Source organism: Montipora capricornis, unplaced genomic scaffold (assembly GCF_036669925.1).
Source record: "Montipora capricornis isolate CH-2021 unplaced genomic scaffold, ASM3666992v2 scaffold_128, whole genome shotgun sequence".
NCBI lineage: Eukaryota > Metazoa > Cnidaria > Anthozoa > Scleractinia > Acroporidae > Montipora > Montipora capricornis.
Window position 1 is genome coordinate 1 of NW_027179891.1, and position 27,572 is coordinate 27,572.

At 47.7% G+C, this 27,572-nt stretch overlaps 15 non-coding genes and 2 pseudogenes across 15 annotated transcripts; 10 read left to right on the forward strand and 7 right to left on the reverse strand.

The window, feature by feature from the left end:
• Nucleotides 1–310: 310 nt before the first annotated feature.
• LOC138034593 (5S ribosomal RNA) lies at nt 311–429 on the reverse strand (annotated as a pseudogene).
• Nucleotides 430–700: 271 nt separating this feature from the next.
• On the forward strand, nt 701–906 carry LOC138034571 (U2 spliceosomal RNA; annotated as a pseudogene).
• A 189-nt stretch (nt 907–1,095) lies between these two features.
• Nucleotides 1,096–1,257, forward strand: LOC138034611 (U1 spliceosomal RNA). The gene has a single exon (XR_011129118.1). It is a non-coding gene; the product is annotated as a U1 spliceosomal RNA (small nuclear RNA).
• Nucleotides 1,258–2,237: 980 nt separating this feature from the next.
• On the reverse strand, nt 2,238–2,355 carry LOC138034577 (5S ribosomal RNA). Its single transcript, XR_011129087.1, has one exon. It is a non-coding gene; the product is annotated as a 5S ribosomal RNA (ribosomal RNA).
• A 3,361-nt stretch (nt 2,356–5,716) lies between these two features.
• LOC138034570 (U2 spliceosomal RNA) lies at nt 5,717–5,902 on the forward strand. Its single transcript, XR_011129081.1, has one exon. It is a non-coding gene; the product is annotated as a U2 spliceosomal RNA (small nuclear RNA).
• A 194-nt stretch (nt 5,903–6,096) lies between these two features.
• On the forward strand, nt 6,097–6,260 carry LOC138034595 (U1 spliceosomal RNA). Its single transcript, XR_011129103.1, has one exon. It is a non-coding gene; the product is annotated as a U1 spliceosomal RNA (small nuclear RNA).
• Nucleotides 6,261–7,236: 976 nt separating this feature from the next.
• LOC138034550 (5S ribosomal RNA) lies at nt 7,237–7,355 on the reverse strand. Its single transcript, XR_011129063.1, has one exon. It is a non-coding gene; the product is annotated as a 5S ribosomal RNA (ribosomal RNA).
• Nucleotides 7,356–12,064: 4,709 nt separating this feature from the next.
• On the forward strand, nt 12,065–12,232 carry LOC138034613 (U1 spliceosomal RNA). The gene has a single exon (XR_011129120.1). It is a non-coding gene; the product is annotated as a U1 spliceosomal RNA (small nuclear RNA).
• A 978-nt stretch (nt 12,233–13,210) lies between these two features.
• Nucleotides 13,211–13,330, reverse strand: LOC138034578 (5S ribosomal RNA). The gene has a single exon (XR_011129088.1). It is a non-coding gene; the product is annotated as a 5S ribosomal RNA (ribosomal RNA).
• Nucleotides 13,331–13,597: 267 nt separating this feature from the next.
• LOC138034555 (U2 spliceosomal RNA) lies at nt 13,598–13,791 on the forward strand. Its single transcript, XR_011129068.1, has one exon. It is a non-coding gene; the product is annotated as a U2 spliceosomal RNA (small nuclear RNA).
• A 194-nt stretch (nt 13,792–13,985) lies between these two features.
• LOC138034597 (U1 spliceosomal RNA) lies at nt 13,986–14,149 on the forward strand. Its single transcript, XR_011129104.1, has one exon. It is a non-coding gene; the product is annotated as a U1 spliceosomal RNA (small nuclear RNA).
• A 976-nt stretch (nt 14,150–15,125) lies between these two features.
• LOC138034581 (5S ribosomal RNA) lies at nt 15,126–15,244 on the reverse strand. The gene has a single exon (XR_011129090.1). It is a non-coding gene; the product is annotated as a 5S ribosomal RNA (ribosomal RNA).
• A 4,709-nt stretch (nt 15,245–19,953) lies between these two features.
• Nucleotides 19,954–20,121, forward strand: LOC138034614 (U1 spliceosomal RNA). Its single transcript, XR_011129121.1, has one exon. It is a non-coding gene; the product is annotated as a U1 spliceosomal RNA (small nuclear RNA).
• A 978-nt stretch (nt 20,122–21,099) lies between these two features.
• LOC138034579 (5S ribosomal RNA) lies at nt 21,100–21,219 on the reverse strand. Its single transcript, XR_011129089.1, has one exon. It is a non-coding gene; the product is annotated as a 5S ribosomal RNA (ribosomal RNA).
• Nucleotides 21,220–21,486: 267 nt separating this feature from the next.
• On the forward strand, nt 21,487–21,680 carry LOC138034557 (U2 spliceosomal RNA). The gene has a single exon (XR_011129070.1). It is a non-coding gene; the product is annotated as a U2 spliceosomal RNA (small nuclear RNA).
• A 194-nt stretch (nt 21,681–21,874) lies between these two features.
• Nucleotides 21,875–22,038, forward strand: LOC138034598 (U1 spliceosomal RNA). Its single transcript, XR_011129105.1, has one exon. It is a non-coding gene; the product is annotated as a U1 spliceosomal RNA (small nuclear RNA).
• Nucleotides 22,039–23,014: 976 nt separating this feature from the next.
• LOC138034592 (5S ribosomal RNA) lies at nt 23,015–23,133 on the reverse strand. Its single transcript, XR_011129101.1, has one exon. It is a non-coding gene; the product is annotated as a 5S ribosomal RNA (ribosomal RNA).
• Between the last annotated feature and the right edge of the window lie 4,439 nt (nt 23,134–27,572).

Consider the following 27,572-nt stretch of genomic DNA (forward strand, 5'->3'; position numbering starts at 1 on the left):
TATCATCCGGGCTAGGTTAACTTCCATCTAATGCATAACAGTGCATGCTTTTTTTTACTTGTCGTATCCTGTTCTTTGCTCACACGAAAAGATACGTTTCATGTCATAAACGTTGGATTGATAAGGTCTCGCGCGCACGCGCTCCCTTGGGAATACAAGTTCCACTTTCTCGTGTGAATTAATTTGTTTTTGTCGTATGTCTCATCTTTGACATATCGTTGGCATGTTGTGTTCAAAAAACCTGGTTTGGAATGTTCTTTCATTGAAGAAACTGAATTTTTTGAGATAATCAAGTGTACAGAGGAAAAGGAGCCTACAACACGGGGTATTCCAGGCGGTCTCCCATCCAAGTACTAACCCCGCCCGACAGGGCTAACTTCGGTGATCGGACGAGAACCGGTGTTTTCCCTGTGGTATGGGGTCGTAGACAAGTAATTTGCCGTGAAATTAACTTTGTTATAAGGTAACATGAACGAGGTCAGAGCAAGCACAATGTGCATTTGTCCTCTTGCCGTCACGCAAGTGGCATGCAATGCTGTGCTGCTGCCCACGTACAAGAGCGATCGTGTGTGTGCGCCTCGCTTTCAGGTTGGCTTTTGGCATTCCTTCCTTGGCACTGATTGTAATCGTGACCCACCATATCTCGTGGCACCATTGAGACTTGGGAAGCACCTTGTCCGTACCTTGAGCATTTACGGGCATCGCTTCTCGCCCTTTTGGCTAAGATCAAGTGTTAGTAATCTGTTCTTATCAGCTTAAGGTTAGCTGATACGCTGCTACATCGAGCAGCTCATATTATTAACTGATTTTTGGAACTGGGCCGTGGAAAAGAGGCTTCGCCTCGTCCCGGCCACGGGTTGCCGCTCGGGTTATACGGCGACTACCTCCGAGCGTGGCCCACTTCCCTCTGGGAAGAAATAATCAAGTGAAGCAAAAACGTGACCAGCAACCAACCTTCACATTCTCTTCTCTTTTCTAGGTAGCATAGCAGCGAGTGGACAGCACGACACGACAGGACGAGGAGCACGGACCTCCATTACCACATGGTATGCGCAGACAAGTTGCGTTTTGCGGTCCCGGAGAGGCTGAAAAGGCATACTTACCTGACGCGGGAGGCACTGTGATCAGGGAGGCAGTCCTCTCAGGTGAGGCTCTTTCATTGCACTTCGATTGGGTTGACCCTTGCGATTACCCCAAATGTGGGTAACTCGAGCGTATAATTTCTGGTATGGGGACCTGCGTTCGCGCTAGTCCCCGCACCAAACCCCGGTGGCAAGTTGGCTAATGGGAAGGTTTGTTGGTAACGTTTCAGGCAGGGCAGGGAAGGAGATGCGGTGGCGGTGTAAGGACTAAGGAAGGTGAGTTGTATTTGTGAAGTCCCACTGCCTGAAATTGTAGGTGAATGTTCCGTACTTTGGTGCACTGAAAAACTGTGATTTCATTTCTCTCATTCTTGGCCGTACAGAGAGGGAGACGACGTGTTTATTTCAGCCGCATCGATTTCCATCGATAGACGAGTGAGACAAGAAAATGCCAGCGGGTCGAGCTCTTATCCTCGTGCATCGTTTCGAAAACGTAAGTGGATGTGTGTTTGTACTGCTCCATCGCGATAGATTTCTTTTGCGTTGTGTTATGTTGCGTTCTGGAGAGCCCGTTTTGCATTGAGTAACTGAGGACCCGCCAGATCAGTTGGCGTTACATTTCTGTGGCCAACACTTTGTGGTTTCTCTATGTTATCAGTAAATTTGATTGTTATCATAAAAAGTAAATATTTCATGTTAAGGAAATTGTATTATCGGCCCATAGAATACGTACTGTCCGTGTTTAGCAGGGAACAGTAATACTTTGAAGTGCTCTACGTCACGTAAGTCACGTTTTTCGCAAGATCAATGTTGTAGTGTTGTAGCCTTCGTTGTATACATATCATCCGGGCTAGGTTAACTTCCATCTAATGCATAACAGTGCATGCATTTTTTACTTGTCGTATCCTGTTCTTTGCTCACACGAAAAGATACGTTTCATGTCATAAACGTTGGATTGATAAGATCCTCGCGCGCACGCGCTCCCTTGGGAATACAAGTTCCACTTTGTCGTGTGAATTAATTTGTTTTTGTCGTATGTCTACTCTTTGAACCATCGTTGGCATGTTGTGTTCAACAAACATGGTTTGGAATGTTATTTCATTGCAGGGAACTGCGATTTTTTGAGATAATAACGTGTACAGAAGGAAAAAGGGAAGCCTACAACACGGGTATTCCCAGGCGGTCTCCCATCCAAGTACTAACCCCGCCCGACAGGGCTTAACTTCGGTGATCGGACGAGAACCGGTGTTTTCCCTGTGGTATGGTCGTAGACAAGTAATTTGCCGTGAAAATAACTTTGTTATAAGGGAAAATGAAAACGAGGTCAGAGCAAGCACAATGTGCATTTGTCCTCTTGCCGTCAACGCAAGTGCCATGCAATGCTGGTGCTGCTGCCCACTGTACAAGAGCGATCGTTGTGTGCGCCTCGCTTTCAGGTTGGCTTTGGGCATTCCTTCCTTGGCACGGATTGTAATCGGACCACCATATCTCGTGGCCATGAGACTGGGAGCACCTTGTCCGCCGTGAGCATTTACGGGCATCAGTCAGTACATTTTCTACGAGATGCTTGGCGTTTAAAAAACCCTAGAGATCGGCAGTTTACGTGGTTTAATTCTGATTTATCGATAGCAAGTCGTCTTGACTCCTTTTTAGTCTCTCGCTATATGTGCGAGCAGGTGTTGACTTGCGAAATTCACCCGTGCGTATATTCGGATCATGATTTTGTTTATCTTGAGTTAAATTTGCATAATATAAAGCCTCGAGGATCGGGAGGTCTGGAAATTTAATATTTACTCTTACAAGACGGTGATTTTTGCTCTTCGATGCTTGATTTAATTGATCTTTCTTACAATTACGCTCCTCTTTTCCGTCGGATATCGTTATGTGGGATCAGCTTAAGTATGAGATGAAATGTTTTTCTATTAACTATTCACGGGAGAAGTGGCGTCACTTCTCTCGTGAAAAGATCTCAACAATCAATCGTTTAAGCCTTTTAAAGCGCCAACTTGCTGCCGGAAATCCAGCTGTTAAATCCGAAATTTTGAATTTGGAATCTTTTTTGAAGCAAACTTTTTGATCGTCAGTTAGAAGGCTCCAAAATTAGGAGTCGTGCCGAATGGCTTGAACAAGGTGAAACTCCTTCCAAATTTTTTTTTGCGCCTTGAAAATGAGCGATATGCAAAAATCCTTTGTTTCGTCAGTATTTAATGCGGCTGGAGAGGAAGTTTCCTCTCTCCCAGAAATGATAGCAGCTCATACGGCCTTTTATACTGATTTTTTCCGTGGTAACATCAATCTAGAATCGCAGAATGAATTATTTTCTCATGTTTCGGCGCGCCTGAGTGAAGCCGAATCATTCTCTTGTGAGGGTCCTTTGACTCTTACAGAGGGTGTCGGAAGCACTCCGGCGTTCAAATCGAAATAAATCTCCAGGTGCTGACGGATTAACGGTCGAATTTTTACGCCCATTTTTGGGACAAGTAGGATCTGCTTTTAGTAGATGTTTTTAACCAGGGTCTTGCTCGGGGCGCGAATTACCCGATTCAATGAAGGCAAGTATTACTCGTTTAATTCACAAGAAAGATGACAAACGAAATCTTAAAAATTGGAGGCCGATTTCATTATTGAATGTCGATTATAAAATTTGTTCGAAAGCCTGTGTCTATTCGCTTAGCTAGTGTGATTGGATCTATCGTTGACCCCGATCAGACTTGTTCAATCCCAGGTAGATCAATTTTATGCTAATCTCGCTTTATTACGTGACACACTTGCCTTTATTGAACGTACTGGCGAATCTGGGTATCCTGCTTTCCCTGGATCAGGAGAAAGCCTTCGATCGCGTAGACAGATCCTTTTTGCTAGACTTACTTGACTTATTTGGTTTCGGGTCCATGGTTTCGGACAACTATTGCGACCCTATATAACGGGGGCGTATATGCAGGTTTTGGTTAATGACTTTCTATCTGACTCAATCCCGTTGGAAAAGGGTGTCAGACAGGGCGATGCTCTTGTCCCCAATGTTATACGTTCTATGCGTGGAGGTTTAGCTTGCAAAATCAGAGCCTCCCAGAACATTGAAGGCTTTCTCCTGCCAGGTGCGAGGGGACTACAGTTTAAGGTTTGCCAGTATGCTGATGACACGACCGCTTTTGTTAAAAATGAGAAGTCTTTGAAAGCACTTTTTGACGTTATTGCTATTTTTGAGCGGGGCTTCTGGTGCAAACTTAACCTATCAAAAACGGAGGCCCTGTGGCTCGGGGCCTGGAAAGACAGGACCGACGAGCCACTGGGCCTCACGTGGGTAAGAAAAACTAAGATACTCGGTATCTTTTTCGGATCAACTGATGTTGAGCGTGATAACTGGGAACCGAGACTCTCTAAAACTTGATAAATGTGTTTCTAGTTGGAAAAATCGATTCTTTCAATGATTGGTAAAGTTCTTGTTTTAAACATCCTCGGTCTCTCTAAACTCTTGTTTGTTCTAGCACCCTTACCCCGCCCAAGTGGGTATATGACAGAGTTAATCAGATCATCTGGCCCTTTTTGTGGGGCTCACGGATCGAGACTGTTGCTCGGAGGTCTTTAATTTGTTCAGTATCCGAGGGTGGTCTTGGCCTTAGAGAGTTTCGGTCCCCCAGGGTCAGGCTTCGCGCCTTTCCATTCTATGTCGTAATATTTCTAATGTTAATCAAAGTGTTTTTATTTGCTTAAGTATTTTTGCGGTGCCCAGTTGGCGTCGATGAACGTGGCTGGGCATCTTTACGTGATAATGCCCTCCCCCAGTGCCCTGTACCCTCGACCTTTTATGCCCCCCTATTACTGACCCTGCGAGACCTTCGTTTTCCCTCAAACTTTTCTTTTTTCCGCCAAAGAGTTTTATTCTCTTCTTTTTGCCAAAGTTTTTTTTTTCCGTCCCTATTTTGCCCTACCTGTGGAACCCTTTCATCTCCCGACCCTTTTCTTTAGCGCGTCATTGGTTGCACGTGCGTGACAATTTTACCGAAAATTAAAAAAACGATGTGGCCTGGTTGATCACTTTACGTGCAATCAAGGTGCGCGATTCTTTAAGAAACTGGGGCTATATTTCTTCTTCCCCGTTGCGCCTCTTGCCCTAGGATAGAAACGATCGATCACTGTTTTTAAAACTGCCAAAGAGCTAAGTCTGTGTGGCTCCACTTCGTTCCCCTTTTGTCGGCCCCTTTTATCTGCCCCTTTCGCTCCCAATTGCGCGACTGTTTTCTTTATAATCAATTTTCGTGCCCGCACTCCCAAAAACTTTCGCATTGCCTTATTTCTTATTAAAACCATCCTATATGCCATCTGGAAATTCCGTAACAAAGCCACGTTCCATAACGGAAGAGAGAGGACCCCTAGGGCAATTATTCGATATATTAAACAAGACATTAGAAACAGAATTCTATTGGACCAACACCGGCTCAGCCCCAATGTTTTCCGGGACCTCTGGTCCACCCAGCATTATGTTTTTTTTCGGGAGCACGATAATTTAGTGTTTACTTGTAATCATCATTTTTCCTTTTTCTTTTCGGTGCATAACGCGCCTTTTTTTCATGTTCCTGTTTGCTGTAATTACCTTTTCTGATTTATATATGGAATCTTTGTAAATATTGTTCATAATTGCCTTTGAATAAAGTTTTAAAATACAAAAATCTGTTCTTATCAGCTTAATATCTGATCGCTGCTCATCGAGCAGCTCATATATTAAACTGATTTTTGGAACTGGGCCGTGGAAAAGAGGCTTGCCTCGTCCCGGCCACGGGTTGCCTCGGTATAGCACTACCTCCGAGCGTGGCCCACTTCCCTCTGGGGAAGAAATAATCAAGTGAAAGCAGAAAAAGTGACCAAGCAACCAACCTTCACATTCTCTTCTCTTTTCTAGGTAGCATAGCAGCGAGTGGACAGCACGACACGACAGGACGAGGAGCACGTGACCTCCATTACCACATGGTATGCGCAGACAAGTTGCGTTTTGCGGTCCCGGAGAGGCTGAAAAGGCATACTTACCTGACGCGGGAGGCACTGTGATCAGGGAGGCAGTCCTCTCAAGGTGAGGCTCTTTCATTGCACTTCGATTGGGTTGACCCTTGCGATTACCCCAAATGTGGGTAACTCGAGCGTATAATTTCTGGTAGTGGGGACCTGCGTTCGCGCTAGTCCCCGCACCAAACCCCGGTGGCAAAGTTGGCTAATGGGAAGGTTTGTTGGTAACGTTTCAGGCAGGGCAGGGAAGGAGATGCGGTGGCGGTGTAAGGACTAAGGAAGGTGAGTTGTATTTGTGAAGTCCACTGCTGAAATTGTAGGTGAATGTTCCGTACTTGGTGCACTGAAAAACTGTGATTTCATTTCTCTCATTCTTGGCCGTACAGAGAGGGAGACGACGTGTTTATTTCAGCCGCATCGATTTCCATCGATAGACGAGTGAGACAAGAAAATGCCAGCGGGTCGAGCTCTTATCCTCGTGCATCGTTTCGAAAACGTAAGTGGATGTGTGTTTGTACTGCTCCATCGCGATAGATTTATTTTGCGTTGTGTTATGTTGCGTTCTGGAGAGCCCGTTTTGCATTGAGTAACTGAGGACCCGCCAGATCAGTTGGCGTTACATTTCTGTGGCCAACACTTTGTGGTTTCTCTATGTTATCAGTTAATTGGATTGTTATCATAAAAAGTAAATCTTTCATGGTCAGGATAGTGTCTTATCGGCCCTTTGAATACGTACTGTCCGTGTTGAGCAGGGAACAGTAAGACTTTGAAGTGCGCTACGTCACGTAAGTCACGTTTTCGCAAGATCAATGTTGTAGTGTTGTAGCCTTCGTTGTATACATATCATCCGGGCTAGGTTAACTTCCATCTAATGCATAACAGTGCATGCATTTTTTACTTGTCGTATCCTGTTCTTTGCTCACACGAAAAGATACGTTTCATGTCATAAACGTTGGATTGATAAGATCTCGCGCGCACGCGCTCCCTTGGGAATACAAGTTCCACTTTCTCGTGTGAACTATTTTGTTTTTGTCGTATGTCTCATCTTTGACATATCGTTGGCATGTTGTGTTCAAAAAACCTGGTTTGGAATGTTCTTTCATTGAAAGAAACTGAGATTTTTTGAGATAATCAAGTGTACAGAAGGAAAAAGGGAAGCCTACAACACGGGGTATTCCCAGGCGGTCTCCCATCCAAGTACTAACCCCGCCCGACAGGGCTTAACTTCGGTGATCGGACGAGAACCGGTGTTTTCCCTGTGGTATGGTCGTAGACAAGTAATTTGCCGTGAAAATTAACTTTGTTATAAGGGAAAATGAAAACGAGGTCAGAGCAAGCACAATGTGCATTTGTCCTCTTGCCGTCAACGCAAGTGCCATGCAATGCTGGTGCTGCTGCCCACTGTACAAGAGCGATCGTTGTGTGCGCCTCGCTTTCAGGTTGGCTTTGGGCATTCCTTCCTTGGCACGGATTGTAATCGGACCACCATATCTCGTGGCCATGAGACTGGGAGCACCTTGTCCGCCGTGAGCATTTACGGGCATCTGCCAAAAGTACTGAGATTCTGTTAAAAAATTACAAAATGTTAAAAACCACCAAGTGGTGGCACTTTATGTAAAGTGGCTGAGAATACAGGTGTGCGTCGTAAGGGGTACTGTTTGCTAGTGGTGGTACCGACAGTCTTGTTTCTTCGGGTGTTTCCTCCATCCTCCCAATCTGTTGAACCTTTGGAGGTGGAAATGGTTGAGGTATCCACTCCTCGTAAACGCGGTTGTGATTCCGTTGAGAACCTCCTCTGATAGCTCTTCTGTTACTCCTTCCCGGAAGGCTCTTACAAAGGTGGCTAAGAAGAGCGGAGCTGCGCCCTCTTCTACTAAATCGAAGACTCGTGCTTCAGCTGATACTGTCAAGTCTGCGAAGCACGAAGGTTTGCCTGATGTGTCGTTTTCCCTCCCCCAACGCAAAGCACGTACATAGTTACTCTTTTACTGTACTCCATTATGGCTCTGTCAGTTGTCTCAATTAACGTCAACGGTCTGCGAGACCAGTCTAAGCGAGCTGGGTTTGTACAGTGGCTTCATTCCTTGCCTGTTGTTTCCTGATGTAGTGTGCCTCCAAGAGGCCCACTGCATCTCCCTCAGTGAGTGTCAGTCCTGGTTTCCAGTCATCTGGTCTTTCCGTTGTGGTGTCTCCGGCTCTAATAAGTCCTTGTGGTTGTATGTTTTTGTTTTCGTCCAGTGTTGTCCCTTGTTAAATCTCTTCCTCTGATAGTTGTGGTCGGTTTTTGTTATGTGAGTTTTCTTTGCGTGGCGCTGTGTTCAGGGTTGCTTGCATTTATGCTCCCAATCGTAACCCTGATCGTGATGCCTTCCTGGACGGGGTCTCTTCCCGATTAGACCCTTCAGTTCCCACCCTCCTCGCCGGCGATTTTAATACCGTCTTTGATCGCGCTGCTGACCGTGTGGGCTCCGTGGTCGGTGATACCTCGCGTGAGAGTGTTGTTGCCCTTGGTCGTCTTTTTGACGATGTCTGTTGTATTGATATTTGGAGATACCTCCATCCGTCTTCCTCCGCCTTTACCTGGACTAAGGCGGATGGCTCTATCTCCTCCCGTATAGATCTAATTGGGTGCCCTTATGTCTGGGTTGCGTCTCTGTCTCTGTTTGTGAAATTCTTCCGTGTCCGTTTTCAGACCATTGTGCTGTGTCCTGCTCTCTTACTGTTCCTGACGTTATTCCTCCTGGTCCGGGGCTTTGGAAGCTTAATACCTCAGTCCTGGAGGAGGAGGAGTACTGGTCTGTCGCCTTATTTCTGACTTTTGGGCCGATTGGAAGGACTGTAAGCTCTGTTTTTCCTCTCTTTCCAAGTGGTGGGATTCCGGTAAAGCAAAGATCGAAGGGCATTACGGTATCTTACTGTGTGCGCCGGTCGCAGAAAGAATCTTGGTCACGCGATTTGTTGGCTAGTTGGCGGCACACCTCAAGGCACGGCTTGATGCTGGTTGCCTGTCTGTTTTAGGTGTTTATCGATCCACCCTTGAACAGCTTTCCGCCTATGACATCAGGGCTGCTCAAGGTGCCCAAGTACGGTCACGTGTGTCCGATGGGTTGAGGAGGGCGAAGTCTCATCGGCGTACTTTTTTCGTTTAGAGAAGAAACGGTCTGCTGACCGGTGGGTTTCTGCGCTTCGGAACCCTGATGGGTCCATTGTTTCAACACCTTCTGATCTGTGTTCTTCGTTCGCCACTTTCTACTCCTCTCTTTTTTTACTGCCTGTCCTACGGATTCCGCCGCTCAAGATATTCTTCTCAGTAATGTGTCCCTCGTCCTTTCATCTGCCCAAGCTGATCTTTGTGAGGGCTTTCTGACTCTTGAGGAGTGTCATCGTGCCCTTGTTGGCATGGCTCGTCGTAAAGCCCCGGGGTCCGATGGCCTCTCCCATGGAGTTTTAACTTGAAATTCTGGGACGTCCTTGGGTCTGATTTAGTGGAGGTCTTGAATTCGTGTTATCTGTCTGGTTCTATGTCTTTGTCTCAACGGCGGGGTCTCATATCCTTAATCTTTAAGAAGGGAGATCGGTTGGACGCTCGTAACTGGCGCCCCATCTCCCTTCTCAACGTCGACTATAAGCTTGCTTCTCGTGTTTATTGCTGGGCGCCTTCTCAAAGTTATCCATCTGGTTTGTTAGTGAGGATCAGACCTGCGGTGTTCCTGGCAGGTTTATTGGCGAGAATGTTGCTCTTTTGCGTGATGTGGTTGCCTTTGCCACGGAATCTGACATCCCGTTGCCGTTCTCTCCTTAGACCAGGAAAAGGCCTTTGATAGAGTGGATTGGTCATTTATGTGTGCTACTTTGTCGAGGATGGGTTTTGGCCCATCTTTTGTCCGTTGGGTTGTTCTGTTCTATTCTGCTGTCCAAAGCTCTGTAGTTGTTAATGGTTATCTGTCTCGGTTTTTTCCTTTGTCTCGTGGCGTGCGTCAGGGCTGTCCTTTGTCTCCATTATTGTATGTTCTAGTTTCTGAAGTGCTTGCTGTTAACATTCGTGCCAATCCACGTATCATTGGTCTTTCTGTCCCCGGGCCCCCGCGGGCCCTGTCTCCGATCTCGCAGTACGCCGATGACACCTCTCTCATTGTCACGTCTGATATTGCCATTGCTGCTATTTTTGAAGTTTATGCTCTTTTTGAAAGGGGTTCTGGTGCTAAGCTTAATCAGGGATCCAAATCCAAGGGATTGTGGCTCGGTTCGTGGTCTGGCAGGACTGACCCCCCTGTCACCCTGGACTGGGACCTCGGCCAAGATCAAAGTGCTGGGCGTCTTTATTGGGCCTGGGAATTTGGAGGAAGTGAACTGGCGTCCTAGGATTGATGCCGTGGAGAATGTGCTGGCTTCTTGGAGGCAACGCTCCCTGTCCTACGGCGGGAGAGCTCTCGTCATCAACGCCTTGGCCCTTTCTAGGGTTTTGGTACATTGCCTCCCTAATTCATGTCCCCCCTTGGGTTTCTTCCGAGCTTTGTAAATTGGTTTTTGGGTTTTTTTGGAAGGGCAAACGCGATCTGGTTTCTCGTGCTGTTGTTGTTCAGCCTACATCTGCTGGTGGGTTTTTCTGTCATTGATCTTCGTCTTAAGGTTTCTGCGCTTCTTGTCCAGTGGGTTCGGCGTTTCACTGTTTTCTCCGCGTAGTTGGGTCCATTTCTTTTCCTTTTGGTGTGATTCTCGTTTTGGTGTCCCTGCTCTTGATGTTGTTCTGTCCCGTCCTGAGGCCTTTTCCTCCAAGTCCCTCCCCCCGTTTTACTCTGCTCTTCTGTCTGCTTGGCGTTTGGTTGGTGGTTCCTTTTCCCGTCGGCGTCGTTCCTCCCTTGTCATTGCGTCTTTGTCCCCTCATCATGTTTGCTGCTGTTTCCTCTATCTCTGCAAATTCTGTTTATTTGTTTTTGCTGTCTGAGGATCGTCCGACTCCCCATTGTGTTGACAAGTTTTTTCCTTTGTATGGCTATACTCTCTACTGGCCTTCGACCTGGTCCCAATTGTTCTTCTTCAATCTTGACCGCCCAGTGATCGATCTCAACTGAAAGGTCGCCATGGCGTGTTGTACACTGCCGATCGCCTTGTCGGTTTTTGGGTACTCGGTCGACCCTTCTTGCTTTTTGCCGTCTTGCCTCTGAATGTCCTTCTCACTTGTTTTTCTCCTGCCCTCTTGCTCATAGTGTTCTTTCATGGTTACAGTCTCTATTGTTTGGTTTTTTCGTCTTCGTCCCCTTCTTTGGTTTGCCGTCACGTGCTGTTTGGTTTTTGACCCGGCTGAGATCCGTCGAGTTCCTCGTGTTTTCGTGTACATCCTAGGTTGTCTGTAAGTATTTTATCTGGCTCGCTCGGAATGACTTTCGTTTCCGTAATGTGCCGCCCGGTGCTCTCGATGTCATCGCAAAGGTCCGCTCTCGTGTCAAGTTCAATCTACCTCTCCTTTTTAAGCGTTTCAAGTCCCCCCGTCGTCTACGTTATTTTCATCGTCAGTGGGGTGCGTCTGGCATTATCGGCTCTGTTTGCAATGGTCGTTTTTCTCTGTCCCAGTTCTAGTCCCATTGTCGCCCCAAGCTGTTGCTGTCTCGCGGCGTACCTACTCCTGTTAGGATGAGTCTTTCTGACTGGCGTCCTTGTCAGGTCTGCCATTCGCCGCTGCACAGTTCGGTTGTTTTTGTTTTGTCCTGTAGTCCTTCGTCCTGTTGGTTTGCTTGTTTGTTTGTTTGATGTGGAAATGCCATTCTCGAGTGTAAGTCGGACGAGGCGTCTCGTGAATGCTTTTCTTCGTTAGTTTTGTTTTTTTTTTTTGTTTGTAGGGGCGGGGTTCGATTCCCCGGTGACGTTTGACGTGCTGGTGCACCCCCGTTTGAGGCGAACCATTGTTGTTGATGGATGAGTCTGAATGTCTGGCAGCCATTGCACTCACCCTACCGGGGGGCTGCCATTCGCCTTAAACATAAAAAAAACTTACCTGACGCGGGAGGCACTTGGTGATCAGGGAGGCAGTCCTCTCAAGGTGAGGCTCTTTCATTGCACTTCGATTGGGGTTGACCCTTGCGATTACCCCAAATGTGGGTAACTCGAGCGTATAATTTCTGGTAGTGGGGACCTGCGTTCGCGCTTAGTCCCGCACCAAACCCCGGTGGCAAAGTTGGCTAATGGGAAGTTTGTTGGTAACGTTTCAGGCAGGGCAGGGAAGGAGATGCGGTGGCGGTGTAAGGACTAAGGAAGGTGAGTTGTATTTGTGAAGTCCACTGCTGAAATTGTAGGTGAATGTCCGTACTTGGTGCACTGAAAAACTGTGATTTCATTTCTCTCATTCTTGGCCGTACAGAGAGGGAGACGACGTGTTTATTTCAGCCGCATCGATTTCCATCGATAGACGAGTGAGACAAGAAAATGCCAGCGGGTCGAGCTCTTATCCTCGTGCATCGTTTCGAAAACGTAAGTGGATGTGTGTTTGTACTGCTCCATCGCGATAGATTTCTTTTGCGTTGTGTTATGTTGCGTTCTGGAGAGCCCCGTTTGCATTGAGTAACTGAGGACCCGCCAGATCAGTTGGCGTTACATTTCTGTGCCAACACTTTGTGGTTTCTCTATGTTATCAGTTAATTGGATTGTTATCATAAAAAGTAAATCTTTCATGGTTCAGGATAGTGTCTTTATCGGCCCTTTGAATACGTACTGTCCGTGTTGAGCAGGGAACAGTAAGACTTTGAAGTGCGCTACGTCACGTAAGTCACGTTTTCGCAAGATCAATGTTGTAGTGTTGTAGCCTTCGTTGTATACATATCATCCGGGCTAGGTTAACTTCCATCTAATGCATAACAGTGCATGCATTTTTTACTTGTCGTATCCTGTTCTTTGCTCACACGAAAAGATACGTTTCATGTCATAAACGTTGGATTGATAAGATCTCGCGCGCACGCGCTCCCTTGGGAATACAAGTTCCACTTTCTCGTGTGAACTATTTTGTTTTTGTCGTATGTCTCATCTTTGACATATCGTTGGCATGTTGTGTTCAAAAAACCTGGTTTGGAATGTGTCTTTCTTTCATTGAAAGAAACTGAGATTTTTTGAGATAATCAAGTGTACAGAAGAAAAAGGGAAGCCTACAACACGGGGTATTCCCAGGCGGTCTCCCATCCAAGTACTAAACCCCGCCCGACAGGGCTTAACTTCGGTGATCGGACGAGAACCGGTGTTTTCCCTGTGGTATGGTCGTAGACAAGTAATTTGCCGTGAAAATTAAACTTTGTTATAAGGGAAAATGAAAACGAGGTCAGAGCAAGCACAATGTGCATTTGTCCTCTTGCCGTCACGCAAGTGCCATGCAATGCTGGTGCTGCTGCCCACTGTACAAGAGCGATCGTTGTGTGCGCCTCGCTTTCAGGTTGGCTTTGGGCATTCCTTCCTTGGCACGGATTGTAACGGACCACCATATCTCGTGGCCATGAGACTGGGAGCACCTTGTCCGCCGTGAGCCATTTACGGGCATCGCTTCTCGGCCTTTTGGCTAAGATCAAGTGTAGTAATCTGTTCTTATCAGCTTAATATCTGATACCGCTGCTCATCGAGCAGCTCATATATTAAACTGATTTTTGGAACTGGGCCGTGGAAAAGAGGCTTGCCTCGTCCCGGCCACGGGTTGCCTCGGTATAGCACTACCTCCGAGCGTGGCCCACTTCCCTCTGGGGAAGAAATAATCAAGTGAAAGCAGAAAAAGTGACCAAGCAACCAACCTTCACATTCTCTTCTCTTTTCTAGGTAGCATAGCAGCGAGTGGACAGCACGACACGACAGGACGAGGAGCACGTGACCTCCATTACCACATGGTATGCGCAGACAAGTTGCGTTTTGCGGTCCCGGAGAGGCTGAAAAGGCATACTTACCTGACGCGGGAGGCACTGTGATCAGGGAGGCAGTCCTCTCAAGGTGAGGCTCTTTCATTGCACTTCGATTGGGTTGACCCTTGCGATTACCCCAAATGTGGGTAACTCGAGCGTATAATTTCTGGTAGTGGGGACCTGCGTTCGCGCTAGTCCCCGCACCAAACCCCGGTGGCAAAGTTGGCTAATGGGAAGGTTTGTTGGTAACGTTTCAGGCAGGGCAGGGAAGGAGATGCGGTGGCGGTGTAAGGACTAAGGAAGGTGAGTTGTATTTGTGAAGTCCACTGCTGAAATTGTAGGTGAATGTTCCGTACTTGGTGCACTGAAAAACTGTGATTTCATTTCTCTCATTCTTGGCCGTACAGAGAGGGAGACGACGTGTTTATTTCAGCCGCATCGATTTCCATCGATAGACGAGTGAGACAAGAAAATGCCAGCGGGTCGAGCTCTTATCCTCGTGCATCGTTTCGAAAACGTAAGTGGATGTGTGTTTGTACTGCTCCATCGCGATAGATTTCTTTTGCGTTGTGTTATGTTGCGTTCTGGAGAGCCCGTTTTGCATTGAGTAACTGAGGACCCGCCAGATCAGTTGGCGTTACATTTCTGTGGCCAACACTTTGTGGTTTCTCTATGTTATCAGTTAATTGGATTGTTATCATAAAAAGTAAATCTTTCATGGTCAGGATAGTGTCTTATCGGCCCTTTGAATACGTACTGTCCGTGTTGAGCAGGGAACAGTAAGACTTTGAAGTGCGCTACGTCACGTAAGTCACGTTTTCGCAAGATCAATGTTGTAGTGTTGTAGCCTTCGTTGTATACATATCATCCGGGCTAGGTTAACTTCCATCTAATGCATAACAGTGCATGCATTTTTTACTTGTCGTATCCTGTTCTTTGCTCACACGAAAAGATACGTTTCATGTCATAAACGTTGGATTGATAAGATCTCGCGCGCACGCGCTCCCTTGGGAATACAAGTTCCACTTTCTCGTGTGAACTATTTTGTTTTTGTCGTATGTCTCATCTTTGACATATCGTTGGCATGTTGTGTTCAAAAAACCTGGTTTGGAATGTTCTTTCATTGAAAGAAACTGAGATTTTTTGAGATAATCAAGTGTACAGAAGGAAAAAGGGAAGCCTACAACACGGGGTATTCCCAGGCGGTCTCCCATCCAAGTACTAACCCCGCCCGACAGGGCTTAACTTCGGTGATCGGACGAGAACCGGTGTTTTCCCTGTGGTATGGTCGTAGACAAGTAATTTGCCGTGAAAATTAACTTTGTTATAAGGGAAAATGAAAACGAGGTCAGAGCAAGCACAATGTGCATTTGTCCTCTTGCCGTCAACGCAAGTGCCATGCAATGCTGGTGCTGCTGCCCACTGTACAAGAGCGATCGTTGTGTGCGCCTCGCTTTCAGGTTGGCTTTGGGCATTCCTTCCTTGGCACGGATTGTAATCGGACCACCATATCTCGTGGCCATGAGACTGGGAGCACCTTGTCCGCCGTGAGCATTTACGGGCATCTGCCAAAAGTACTGAGATTCTGTTAAAAAATTACAAAATGTTAAAAACCACCAAGTGGTGGCACTTTATGTAAAGTGGCTGAGAATACAGGTGTGCGTCGTAAGGGGTACTGTTTGCTAGTGGTGGTACCGACAGTCTTGTTTCTTCGGGTGTTTCCTCCATCCTCCCAATCTGTTGAACCTTTGGAGGTGGAAATGGTTGAGGTATCCACTCCTCGTAAACGCGGTTGTGATTCCGTTGAGAACCTCCTCTGATAGCTCTTCTGTTACTCCTTCCCGGAAGGCTCTTACAAAGGTGGCTAAGAAGAGCGGAGCTGCGCCCTCTTCTACTAAATCGAAGACTCGTGCTTCAGCTGATACTGTCAAGTCTGCGAAGCACGAAGGTTTGCCTGATGTGTCGTTTTCCCTCCCCCAACGCAAAGCACGTACATAGTTACTCTTTTACTGTACTCCATTATGGCTCTGTCAGTTGTCTCAATTAACGTCAACGGTCTGCGAGACCAGTCTAAGCGAGCTGGGTTTGTACAGTGGCTTCATTCCTTGCCTGTTGTTTCCTGATGTAGTGTGCCTCCAAGAGGCCCACTGCATCTCCCTCAGTGAGTGTCAGTCCTGGTTTCCAGTCATCTGGTCTTTCCGTTGTGGTGTCTCCGGCTCTAATAAGTCCTTGTGGTTGTATGTTTTTGTTTTCGTCCAGTGTTGTCCCTTGTTAAATCTCTTCCTCTGATAGTTGTGGTCGGTTTTTGTTATGTGAGTTTTCTTTGCGTGGCGCTGTGTTCAGGGTTGCTTGCATTTATGCTCCCAATCGTAACCCTGATCGTGATGCCTTCCTGGACGGGGTCTCTTCCCGATTAGACCCTTCAGTTCCCACCCTCCTCGCCGGCGATTTTAATACCGTCTTTGATCGCGCTGCTGACCGTGTGGGCTCCGTGGTCGGTGATACCTCGCGTGAGAGTGTTGTTGCCCTTGGTCGTCTTTTTGACGATGTCTGTTGTATTGATATTTGGAGATACCTCCATCCGTCTTCCTCCGCCTTTACCTGGACTAAGGCGGATGGCTCTATCTCCTCCCGTATAGATCTAATTGGGTGCCCTTATGTCTGGGTTGCGTCTCTGTCTCTGTTTGTGAAATTCTTCCGTGTCCGTTTTCAGACCATTGTGCTGTGTCCTGCTCTCTTACTGTTCCTGACGTTATTCCTCCTGGTCCGGGGCTTTGGAAGCTTAATACCTCAGTCCTGGAGGAGGAGGAGTACTGGTCTGTCGCCTTATTTCTGACTTTTGGGCCGATTGGAAGGACTGTAAGCTCTGTTTTTCCTCTCTTTCCAAGTGGTGGGATTCCGGTAAAGCAAAGATCGAAGGGCATTACGGTATCTTACTGTGTGCGCCGGTCGCAGAAAGAATCTTGGTCACGCGATTTGTTGGCTAGTTGGCGGCACACCTCAAGGCACGGCTTGATGCTGGTTGCCTGTCTGTTTTAGGTGTTTATCGATCCACCCTTGAACAGCTTTCCGCCTATGACATCAGGGCTGCTCAAGGTGCCCAAGTACGGTCACGTGTGTCCGATGGGTTGAGGAGGGCGAAGTCTCATCGGCGTACTTTTTTCGTTTAGAGAAGAAACGGTCTGCTGACCGGTGGGTTTCTGCGCTTCGGAACCCTGATGGGTCCATTGTTTCAACACCTTCTGATCTGTGTTCTTCGTTCGCCACTTTCTACTCCTCTCTTTTTTTACTGCCTGTCCTACGGATTCCGCCGCTCAAGATATTCTTCTCAGTAATGTGTCCCTCGTCCTTTCATCTGCCCAAGCTGATCTTTGTGAGGGCTTTCTGACTCTTGAGGAGTGTCATCGTGCCCTTGTTGGCATGGCTCGTCGTAAAGCCCCGGGGTCCGATGGCCTCTCCCATGGAGTTTTAACTTGAAATTCTGGGACGTCCTTGGGTCTGATTTAGTGGAGGTCTTGAATTCGTGTTATCTGTCTGGTTCTATGTCTTTGTCTCAACGGCGGGGTCTCATATCCTTAATCTTTAAGAAGGGAGATCGGTTGGACGCTCGTAACTGGCGCCCCATCTCCCTTCTCAACGTCGACTATAAGCTTGCTTCTCGTGTTTATTGCTGGGCGCCTTCTCAAAGTTATCCATCTGGTTTGTTAGTGAGGATCAGACCTGCGGTGTTCCTGGCAGGTTTATTGGCGAGAATGTTGCTCTTTTGCGTGATGTGGTTGCCTTTGCCACGGAATCTGACATCCCGTTGCCGTTCTCTCCTTAGACCAGGAAAAGGCCTTTGATAGAGTGGATTGGTCATTTATGTGTGCTACTTTGTCGAGGATGGGTTTTGGCCCATCTTTTGTCCGTTGGGTTGTTCTGTTCTATTCTGCTGTCCAAAGCTCTGTAGTTGTTAATGGTTATCTGTCTCGGTTTTTTCCTTTGTCTCGTGGCGTGCGTCAGGGCTGTCCTTTGTCTCCATTATTGTATGTTCTAGTTTCTGAAGTGCTTGCTGTTAACATTCGTGCCAATCCACGTATCATTGGTCTTTCTGTCCCCGGGCCCCCGCGGGCCCTGTCTCCGATCTCGCAGTACGCCGATGACACCTCTCTCATTGTCACGTCTGATATTGCCATTGCTGCTATTTTTGAAGTTTATGCTCTTTTTGAAAGGGGTTCTGGTGCTAAGCTTAATCAGGGATCCAAATCCAAGGGATTGTGGCTCGGTTCGTGGTCTGGCAGGACTGACCCCCCTGTCACCCTGGACTGGGACCTCGGCCAAGATCAAAGTGCTGGGCGTCTTTATTGGGCCTGGGAATTTGGAGGAAGTGAACTGGCGTCCTAGGATTGATGCCGTGGAGAATGTGCTGGCTTCTTGGAGGCAACGCTCCCTGTCCTACGGCGGGAGAGCTCTCGTCATCAACGCCTTGGCCCTTTCTAGGGTTTTGGTACATTGCCTCCCTAATTCATGTCCCCCCTTGGGTTTCTTCCGAGCTTTGTAAATTGGTTTTTGGGTTTTTTTGGAAGGGCAAACGCGATCTGGTTTCTCGTGCTGTTGTTGTTCAGCCTACATCTGCTGGTGGGTTTTTCTGTCATTGATCTTCGTCTTAAGGTTTCTGCGCTTCTTGTCCAGTGGGTTCGGCGTTTCACTGTTTTCTCCGCGTAGTTGGGTCCATTTCTTTTCCTTTTGGTGTGATTCTCGTTTTGGTGTCCCTGCTCTTGATGTTGTTCTGTCCCGTCCTGAGGCCTTTTCCTCCAAGTCCCTCCCCCCGTTTTACTCTGCTCTTCTGTCTGCTTGGCGTTTGGTTGGTGGTTCCTTTTCCCGTCGGCGTCGTTCCTCCCTTGTCATTGCGTCTTTGTCCCCTCATCATGTTTGCTGCTGTTTCCTCTATCTCTGCAAATTCTGTTTATTTGTTTTTGCTGTCTGAGGATCGTCCGACTCCCCATTGTGTTGACAAGTTTTTTCCTTTGTATGGCTATACTCTCTACTGGCCTTCGACCTGGTCCCAATTGTTCTTCTTCAATCTTGACCGCCCAGTGATCGATCTCAACTGAAAGGTCGCCATGGCGTGTTGTACACTGCCGATCGCCTTGTCGGTTTTTGGGTACTCGGTCGACCCTTCTTGCTTTTTGCCGTCTTGCCTCTGAATGTCCTTCTCACTTGTTTTTCTCCTGCCCTCTTGCTCATAGTGTTCTTTCATGGTTACAGTCTCTATTGTTTGGTTTTTTCGTCTTCGTCCCCTTCTTTGGTTTGCCGTCACGTGCTGTTTGGTTTTTGACCCGGCTGAGATCCGTCGAGTTCCTCGTGTTTTCGTGTACATCCTAGGTTGTCTGTAAGTATTTTATCTGGCTCGCTCGGAATGACTTTCGTTTCCGTAATGTGCCGCCCGGTGCTCTCGATGTCATCGCAAAGGTCCGCTCTCGTGTCAAGTTCAATCTACCTCTCCTTTTTAAGCGTTTCAAGTCCCCCCGTCGTCTACGTTATTTTCATCGTCAGTGGGGTGCGTCTGGCATTATCGGCTCTGTTTGCAATGGTCGTTTTTCTCTGTCCCAGTTCTAGTCCCATTGTCGCCCCAAGCTGTTGCTGTCTCGCGGCGTACCTACTCCTGTTAGGATGAGTCTTTCTGACTGGCGTCCTTGTCAGGTCTGCCATTCGCCGCTGCACAGTTCGGTTGTTTTTGTTTTGTCCTGTAGTCCTTCGTCCTGTTGGTTTGCTTGTTTGTTTGTTTGATGTGGAAATGCCATTCTCGAGTGTAAGTCGGACGAGGCGTCTCGTGAATGCTTTTCTTCGTTAGTTTTGTTTTTTTTTTTTGTTTGTAGGGGCGGGGTTCGATTCCCCGGTGACGTTTGACGTGCTGGTGCACCCCCGTTTGAGGCGAACCATTGTTGTTGATGGATGAGTCTGAATGTCTGGCAGCCATTGCACTCACCCTACCGGGGGGCTGCCATTCGCCTTAAACATAAAAAAAACTTACCTGACGCGGGAGGCACTTGGTGATCAGGGAGGCAGTCCTCTCAAGGTGAGGCTCTTTCATTGCACTTCGATTGGGGTTGACCCTTGCGATTACCCCAAATGTGGGTAACTCGAGCGTATAATTTCTGGTAGTGGGGACCTGCGTTCGCGCTTAGTCCCGCACCAAACCCCGGTGGCAAAGTTGGCTAATGGGAAGTTTGTTGGTAACGTTTCAGGCAGGGCAGGGAAGGAGATGCGGTGGCGGTGTAAGGACTAAGGAAGGTGAGTTGTATTTGTGAAGTCCACTGCTGAAATTGTAGGTGAATGTCCGTACTTGGTGCACTGAAAAACTGTGATTTCATTTCTCTCATTCTTGGCCGTACAGAGAGGGAGACGACGTGTTTATTTCAGCCGCATCGATTTCCATCGATAGACGAGTGAGACAAGAAAATGCCAGCGGGTCGAGCTCTTATCCTCGTGCATCGTTTCGAAAACGTAAGTGGATGTGTGTTTGTACTGCTCCATCGCGATAGATTTCTTTTGCGTTGTGTTATGTTGCGTTCTGGAGAGCCCCGTTTGCATTGAGTAACTGAGGACCCGCCAGATCAGTTGGCGTTACATTTCTGTGCCAACACTTTGTGGTTTCTCTATGTTATCAGTTAATTGGATTGTTATCATAAAAAGTAAATCTTTCATGGTTCAGGATAGTGTCTTTATCGGCCCTTTGAATACGTACTGTCCGTGTTGAGCAGGGAACAGTAAGACTTTGAAGTGCGCTACGTCACGTAAGTCACGTTTTCGCAAGATCAATGTTGTAGTGTTGTAGCCTTCGTTGTATACATATCATCCGGGCTAGGTTAACTTCCATCTAATGCATAACAGTGCATGCATTTTTTACTTGTCGTATCCTGTTCTTTGCTCACACGAAAAGATACGTTTCATGTCATAAACGTTGGATTGATAAGATCTCGCGCGCACGCGCTCCCTTGGGAATACAAGTTCCACTTTCTCGTGTGAACTATTTTGTTTTTGTCGTATGTCTCATCTTTGACATATCGTTGGCATGTTGTGTTCAAAAAACCTGGTTTGGAATGTGTCTTTCTTTCATTGAAAGAAACTGAGATTTTTTGAGATAATCAAGTGTACAGAAGAAAAAGGGAAGCCTACAACACGGGGTATTCCCAGGCGGTCTCCCATCCAAGTACTAAACCCCGCCCGACAGGGCTTAACTTCGGTGATCGGACGAGAACCGGTGTTTTCCCTGTGGTATGGTCGTAGACAAGTAATTTGCCGTGAAAATTAAACTTTGTTATAAGGGAAAATGAAAACGAGGTCAGAGCAAGCACAATGTGCATTTGTCCTCTTGCCGTCACGCAAGTGCCATGCAATGCTGGTGCTGCTGCCCACTGTACAAGAGCGATCGTTGTGTGCGCCTCGCTTTCAGGTTGGCTTTGGGCATTCCTTCCTTGGCACGGATTGTAACGGACCACCATATCTCGTGGCCATGAGACTGGGAGCACCTTGTCCGCCGTGAGCCATTTACGGGCATCGCTTCTCGGCCTTTTGGCTAAGATCAAGTGTAGTAATCTGTTCTTATCAGCTTAATATCTGATACCGCTGCTCATCGAGCAGCTCATATATTAAACTGATTTTTGGAACTGGGCCGTGGAAAAGAGGCTTGCCTCGTCCCGGCCACGGGTTGCCTCGGTATAGCACTACCTCCGAGCGTGGCCCACTTCCCTCTGGGGAAGAAATAATCAAGTGAAAGCAGAAAAAGTGACCAAGCAACCAACCTTCACATTCTCTTCTCTTTTCTAGGTAGCATAGCAGCGAGTGGACAGCACGACACGACAGGACGAGGAGCACGTGACCTCCATTACCACATGGTATGCGCAGACAAGTTGCGTTTTGCGGTCCCGGAGAGGCTGAAAAGGCATACTTACCTGACGCGGGAGGCACTGTGATCAGGGAGGCAGTCCTCTCAAGGTGAGGCTCTTTCATTGCACTTCGATTGGGTTGACCCTTGCGATTACCCCAAATGTGGGTAACTCGAGCGTATAATTTCTGGTAGTGGGGACCTGCGTTCGCGCTAGTCCCCGCACCAAACCCCGGTGGCAAAGTTGGCTAATGGGAAGGTTTGTTGGTAACGTTTCAGGCAGGGCAGGGAAGGAGATGCGGTGGCGGTGTAAGGACTAAGGAAGGTGAGTTGTATTTGTGAAGTCCACTGCTGAAATTGTAGGTGAATGTTCCGTACTTGGTGCACTGAAAAACTGTGATTTCATTTCTCTCATTCTTGGCCGTACAGAGAGGGAGACGACGTGTTTATTTCAGCCGCATCGATTTCCATCGATAGACGAGTGAGACAAGAAAATGCCAGCGGGTCGAGCTCTTATCCTCGTGCATCGTTTCGAAAACGTAAGTGGATGTGTGTTTGTACTGCTCCATCGCGATAGATTTCTTTTGCGTTGTGTTATGTTGCGTTCTGGAGAGCCCGTTTTGCATTGAGTAACTGAGGACCCGCCAGATCAGTTGGCGTTACATTTCTGTGGCCAACACTTTGTGGTTTCTCTATGTTATCAGTTAATTGGATTGTTATCATAAAAAGTAAATCTTTCATGGTCAGGATAGTGTCTTATCGGCCCTTTGAATACGTACTGTCCGTGTTGAGCAGGGAACAGTAAGACTTTGAAGTGCGCTACGTCACGTAAGTCACGTTTTCGCAAGATCAATGTTGTAGTGTTGTAGCCTTCGTTGTATACATATCATCCGGGCTAGGTTAACTTCCATCTAATGCATAACAGTGCATGCATTTTTTACTTGTCGTATCCTGTTCTTTGCTCACACGAAAAGATACGTTTCATGTCATAAACGTTGGATTGATAAGATCTCGCGCGCACGCGCTCCCTTGGGAATACAAGTTCCACTTTCTCGTGTGAACTATTTTGTTTTTGTCGTATGTCTCATCTTTGACATATCGTTGGCATGTTGTGTTCAAAAAACCTGGTTTGGAATGTTCTTTCATTGAAAGAAACTGAGATTTTTTGAGATAATCAAGTGTACAGAAGGAAAAAGGGAAGCCTACAACACGGGGTATTCCCAGGCGGTCTCCCATCCAAGTACTAACCCCGCCCGACAGGGCTTAACTTCGGTGATCGGACGAGAACCGGTGTTTTCCCTGTGGTATGGTCGTAGACAAGTAATTTGCCGTGAAAATTAACTTTGTTATAAGGGAAAATGAAAACGAGGTCAGAGCAAGCACAATGTGCATTTGTCCTCTTGCCGTCAACGCAAGTGCCATGCAATGCTGGTGCTGCTGCCCACTGTACAAGAGCGATCGTTGTGTGCGCCTCGCTTTCAGGTTGGCTTTGGGCATTCCTTCCTTGGCACGGATTGTAATCGGACCACCATATCTCGTGGCCATGAGACTGGGAGCACCTTGTCCGCCGTGAGCATTTACGGGCATCTGCCAAAAGTACTGAGATTCTGTTAAAAAATTACAAAATGTTAAAAACCACCAAGTGGTGGCACTTTATGTAAAGTGGCTGAGAATACAGGTGTGCGTCGTAAGGGGTACTGTTTGCTAGTGGTGGTACCGACAGTCTTGTTTCTTCGGGTGTTTCCTCCATCCTCCCAATCTGTTGAACCTTTGGAGGTGGAAATGGTTGAGGTATCCACTCCTCGTAAACGCGGTTGTGATTCCGTTGAGAACCTCCTCTGATAGCTCTTCTGTTACTCCTTCCCGGAAGGCTCTTACAAAGGTGGCTAAGAAGAGCGGAGCTGCGCCCTCTTCTACTAAATCGAAGACTCGTGCTTCAGCTGATACTGTCAAGTCTGCGAAGCACGAAGGTTTGCCTGATGTGTCGTTTTCCCTCCCCCAACGCAAAGCACGTACATAGTTACTCTTTTACTGTACTCCATTATGGCTCTGTCAGTTGTCTCAATTAACGTCAACGGTCTGCGAGACCAGTCTAAGCGAGCTGGGTTTGTACAGTGGCTTCATTCCTTGCCTGTTGTTTCCTGATGTAGTGTGCCTCCAAGAGGCCCACTGCATCTCCCTCAGTGAGTGTCAGTCCTGGTTTCCAGTCATCTGGTCTTTCCGTTGTGGTGTCTCCGGCTCTAATAAGTCCTTGTGGTTGTATGTTTTTGTTTTCGTCCAGTGTTGTCCCTTGTTAAATCTCTTCCTCTGATAGTTGTGGTCGGTTTTTGTTATGTGAGTTTTCTTTGCGTGGCGCTGTGTTCAGGGTTGCTTGCATTTATGCTCCCAATCGTAACCCTGATCGTGATGCCTTCCTGGACGGGGTCTCTTCCCGATTAGACCCTTCAGTTCCCACCCTCCTCGCCGGCGATTTTAATACCGTCTTTGATCGCGCTGCTGACCGTGTGGGCTCCGTGGTCGGTGATACCTCGCGTGAGAGTGTTGTTGCCCTTGGTCGTCTTTTTGACGATGTCTGTTGTATTGATATTTGGAGATACCTCCATCCGTCTTCCTCCGCCTTTACCTGGACTAAGGCGGATGGCTCTATCTCCTCCCGTATAGATCTAATTGGGTGCCCTTATGTCTGGGTTGCGTCTCTGTCTCTGTTTGTGAAATTCTTCCGTGTCCGTTTTCAGACCATTGTGCTGTGTCCTGCTCTCTTACTGTTCCTGACGTTATTCCTCCTGGTCCGGGGCTTTGGAAGCTTAATACCTCAGTCCTGGAGGAGGAGGAGTACTGGTCTGTCGCCTTATTTCTGACTTTTGGGCCGATTGGAAGGACTGTAAGCTCTGTTTTTCCTCTCTTTCCAAGTGGTGGGATTCCGGTAAAGCAAAGATCGAAGGGCATTACGGTATCTTACTGTGTGCGCCGGTCGCAGAAAGAATCTTGGTCACGCGATTTGTTGGCTAGTTGGCGGCACACCTCAAGGCACGGCTTGATGCTGGTTGCCTGTCTGTTTTAGGTGTTTATCGATCCACCCTTGAACAGCTTTCCGCCTATGACATCAGGGCTGCTCAAGGTGCCCAAGTACGGTCACGTGTGTCCGATGGGTTGAGGAGGGCGAAGTCTCATCGGCGTACTTTTTTCGTTTAGAGAAGAAACGGTCTGCTGACCGGTGGGTTTCTGCGCTTCGGAACCCTGATGGGTCCATTGTTTCAACACCTTCTGATCTGTGTTCTTCGTTCGCCACTTTCTACTCCTCTCTTTTTTTACTGCCTGTCCTACGGATTCCGCCGCTCAAGATATTCTTCTCAGTAATGTGTCCCTCGTCCTTTCATCTGCCCAAGCTGATCTTTGTGAGGGCTTTCTGACTCTTGAGGAGTGTCATCGTGCCCTTGTTGGCATGGCTCGTCGTAAAGCCCCGGGGTCCGATGGCCTCTCCCATGGAGTTTTAACTTGAAATTCTGGGACGTCCTTGGGTCTGATTTAGTGGAGGTCTTGAATTCGTGTTATCTGTCTGGTTCTATGTCTTTGTCTCAACGGCGGGGTCTCATATCCTTAATCTTTAAGAAGGGAGATCGGTTGGACGCTCGTAACTGGCGCCCCATCTCCCTTCTCAACGTCGACTATAAGCTTGCTTCTCGTGTTTATTGCTGGGCGCCTTCTCAAAGTTATCCATCTGGTTTGTTAGTGAGGATCAGACCTGCGGTGTTCCTGGCAGGTTTATTGGCGAGAATGTTGCTCTTTTGCGTGATGTGGTTGCCTTTGCCACGGAATCTGACATCCCGTTGCCGTTCTCTCCTTAGACCAGGAAAAGGCCTTTGATAGAGTGGATTGGTCATTTATGTGTGCTACTTTGTCGAGGATGGGTTTTGGCCCATCTTTTGTCCGTTGGGTTGTTCTGTTCTATTCTGCTGTCCAAAGCTCTGTAGTTGTTAATGGTTATCTGTCTCGGTTTTTTCCTTTGTCTCGTGGCGTGCGTCAGGGCTGTCCTTTGTCTCCATTATTGTATGTTCTAGTTTCTGAAGTGCTTGCTGTTAACATTCGTGCCAATCCACGTATCATTGGTCTTTCTGTCCCCGGGCCCCCGCGGGCCCTGTCTCCGATCTCGCAGTACGCCGATGACACCTCTCTCATTGTCACGTCTGATATTGCCATTGCTGCTATTTTTGAAGTTTATGCTCTTTTTGAAAGGGGTTCTGGTGCTAAGCTTAATCAGGGATCCAAATCCAAGGGATTGTGGCTCGGTTCGTGGTCTGGCAGGACTGACCCCCCTGTCACCCTGGACTGGGACCTCGGCCAAGATCAAAGTGCTGGGCGTCTTTATTGGGCCTGGGAATTTGGAGGAAGTGAACTGGCGTCCTAGGATTGATGCCGTGGAGAATGTGCTGGCTTCTTGGAGGCAACGCTCCCTGTCCTACGGCGGGAGAGCTCTCGTCATCAACGCCTTGGCCCTTTCTAGGGTTTTGGTACATTGCCTCCCTAATTCATGTCCCCCCTTGGGTTTCTTCCGAGCTTTGTAAATTGGTTTTTGGGTTTTTTTGGAAGGGCAAACGCGATCTGGTTTCTCGTGCTGTTGTTGTTCAGCCTACATCTGCTGGTGGGTTTTTCTGTCATTGATCTTCGTCTTAAGGTTTCTGCGCTTCTTGTCCAGTGGGTTCGGCGTTTCACTGTTTTCTCCGCGTAGTTGGGTCCATTTCTTTTCCTTTTGGTGTGATTCTCGTTTTGGTGTCCCTGCTCTTGATGTTGTTCTGTCCCGTCCTGAGGCCTTTTCCTCCAAGTCCCTCCCCCCGTTTTACTCTGCTCTTCTGTCTGCTTGGCGTTTGGTTGGTGGTTCCTTTTCCCGTCGGCGTCGTTCCTCCCTTGTCATTGCGTCTTTGTCCCCTCATCATGTTTGCTGCTGTTTCCTCTATCTCTGCAAATTCTGTTTATTTGTTTTTGCTGTCTGAGGATCGTCCGACTCCCCATTGTGTTGACAAGTTTTTTCCTTTGTATGGCTATACTCTCTACTGGCCTTCGACCTGGTCCCAATTGTTCTTCTTCAATCTTGACCGCCCAGTGATCGATCTCAACTGAAAGGTCGCCATGGCGTGTTGTACACTGCCGATCGCCTTGTCGGTTTTTGGGTACTCGGTCGACCCTTCTTGCTTTTTGCCGTCTTGCCTCTGAATGTCCTTCTCACTTGTTTTTCTCCTGCCCTCTTGCTCATAGTGTTCTTTCATGGTTACAGTCTCTATTGTTTGGTTTTTTCGTCTTCGTCCCCTTCTTTGGTTTGCCGTCACGTGCTGTTTGGTTTTTGACCCGGCTGAGATCCGTCGAGTTCCTCGTGTTTTCGTGTACATCCTAGGTTGTCTGTAAGTATTTTATCTGGCTCGCTCGGAATGACTTTCGTTTCCGTAATGTGCCGCCCGGTGCTCTCGATGTCATCGCAAAGGTCCGCTCTCGTGTCAAGTTCAATCTACCTCTCCTTTTTAAGCGTTTCAAGTCCCCCCGTCGTCTACGTTATTTTCATCGTCAGTGGGGTGCGTCTGGCATTATCGGCTCTGTTTGCAATGGTCGTTTTTCTCTGTCCCAGTTCTAGTCCCATTGTCGCCCCAAGCTGTTGCTGTCTCGCGGCGTACCTACTCCTGTTAGGATGAGTCTTTCTGACTGGCGTCCTTGTCAGGTCTGCCATTCGCCGCTGCACAGTTCGGTTGTTTTTGTTTTGTCCTGTAGTCC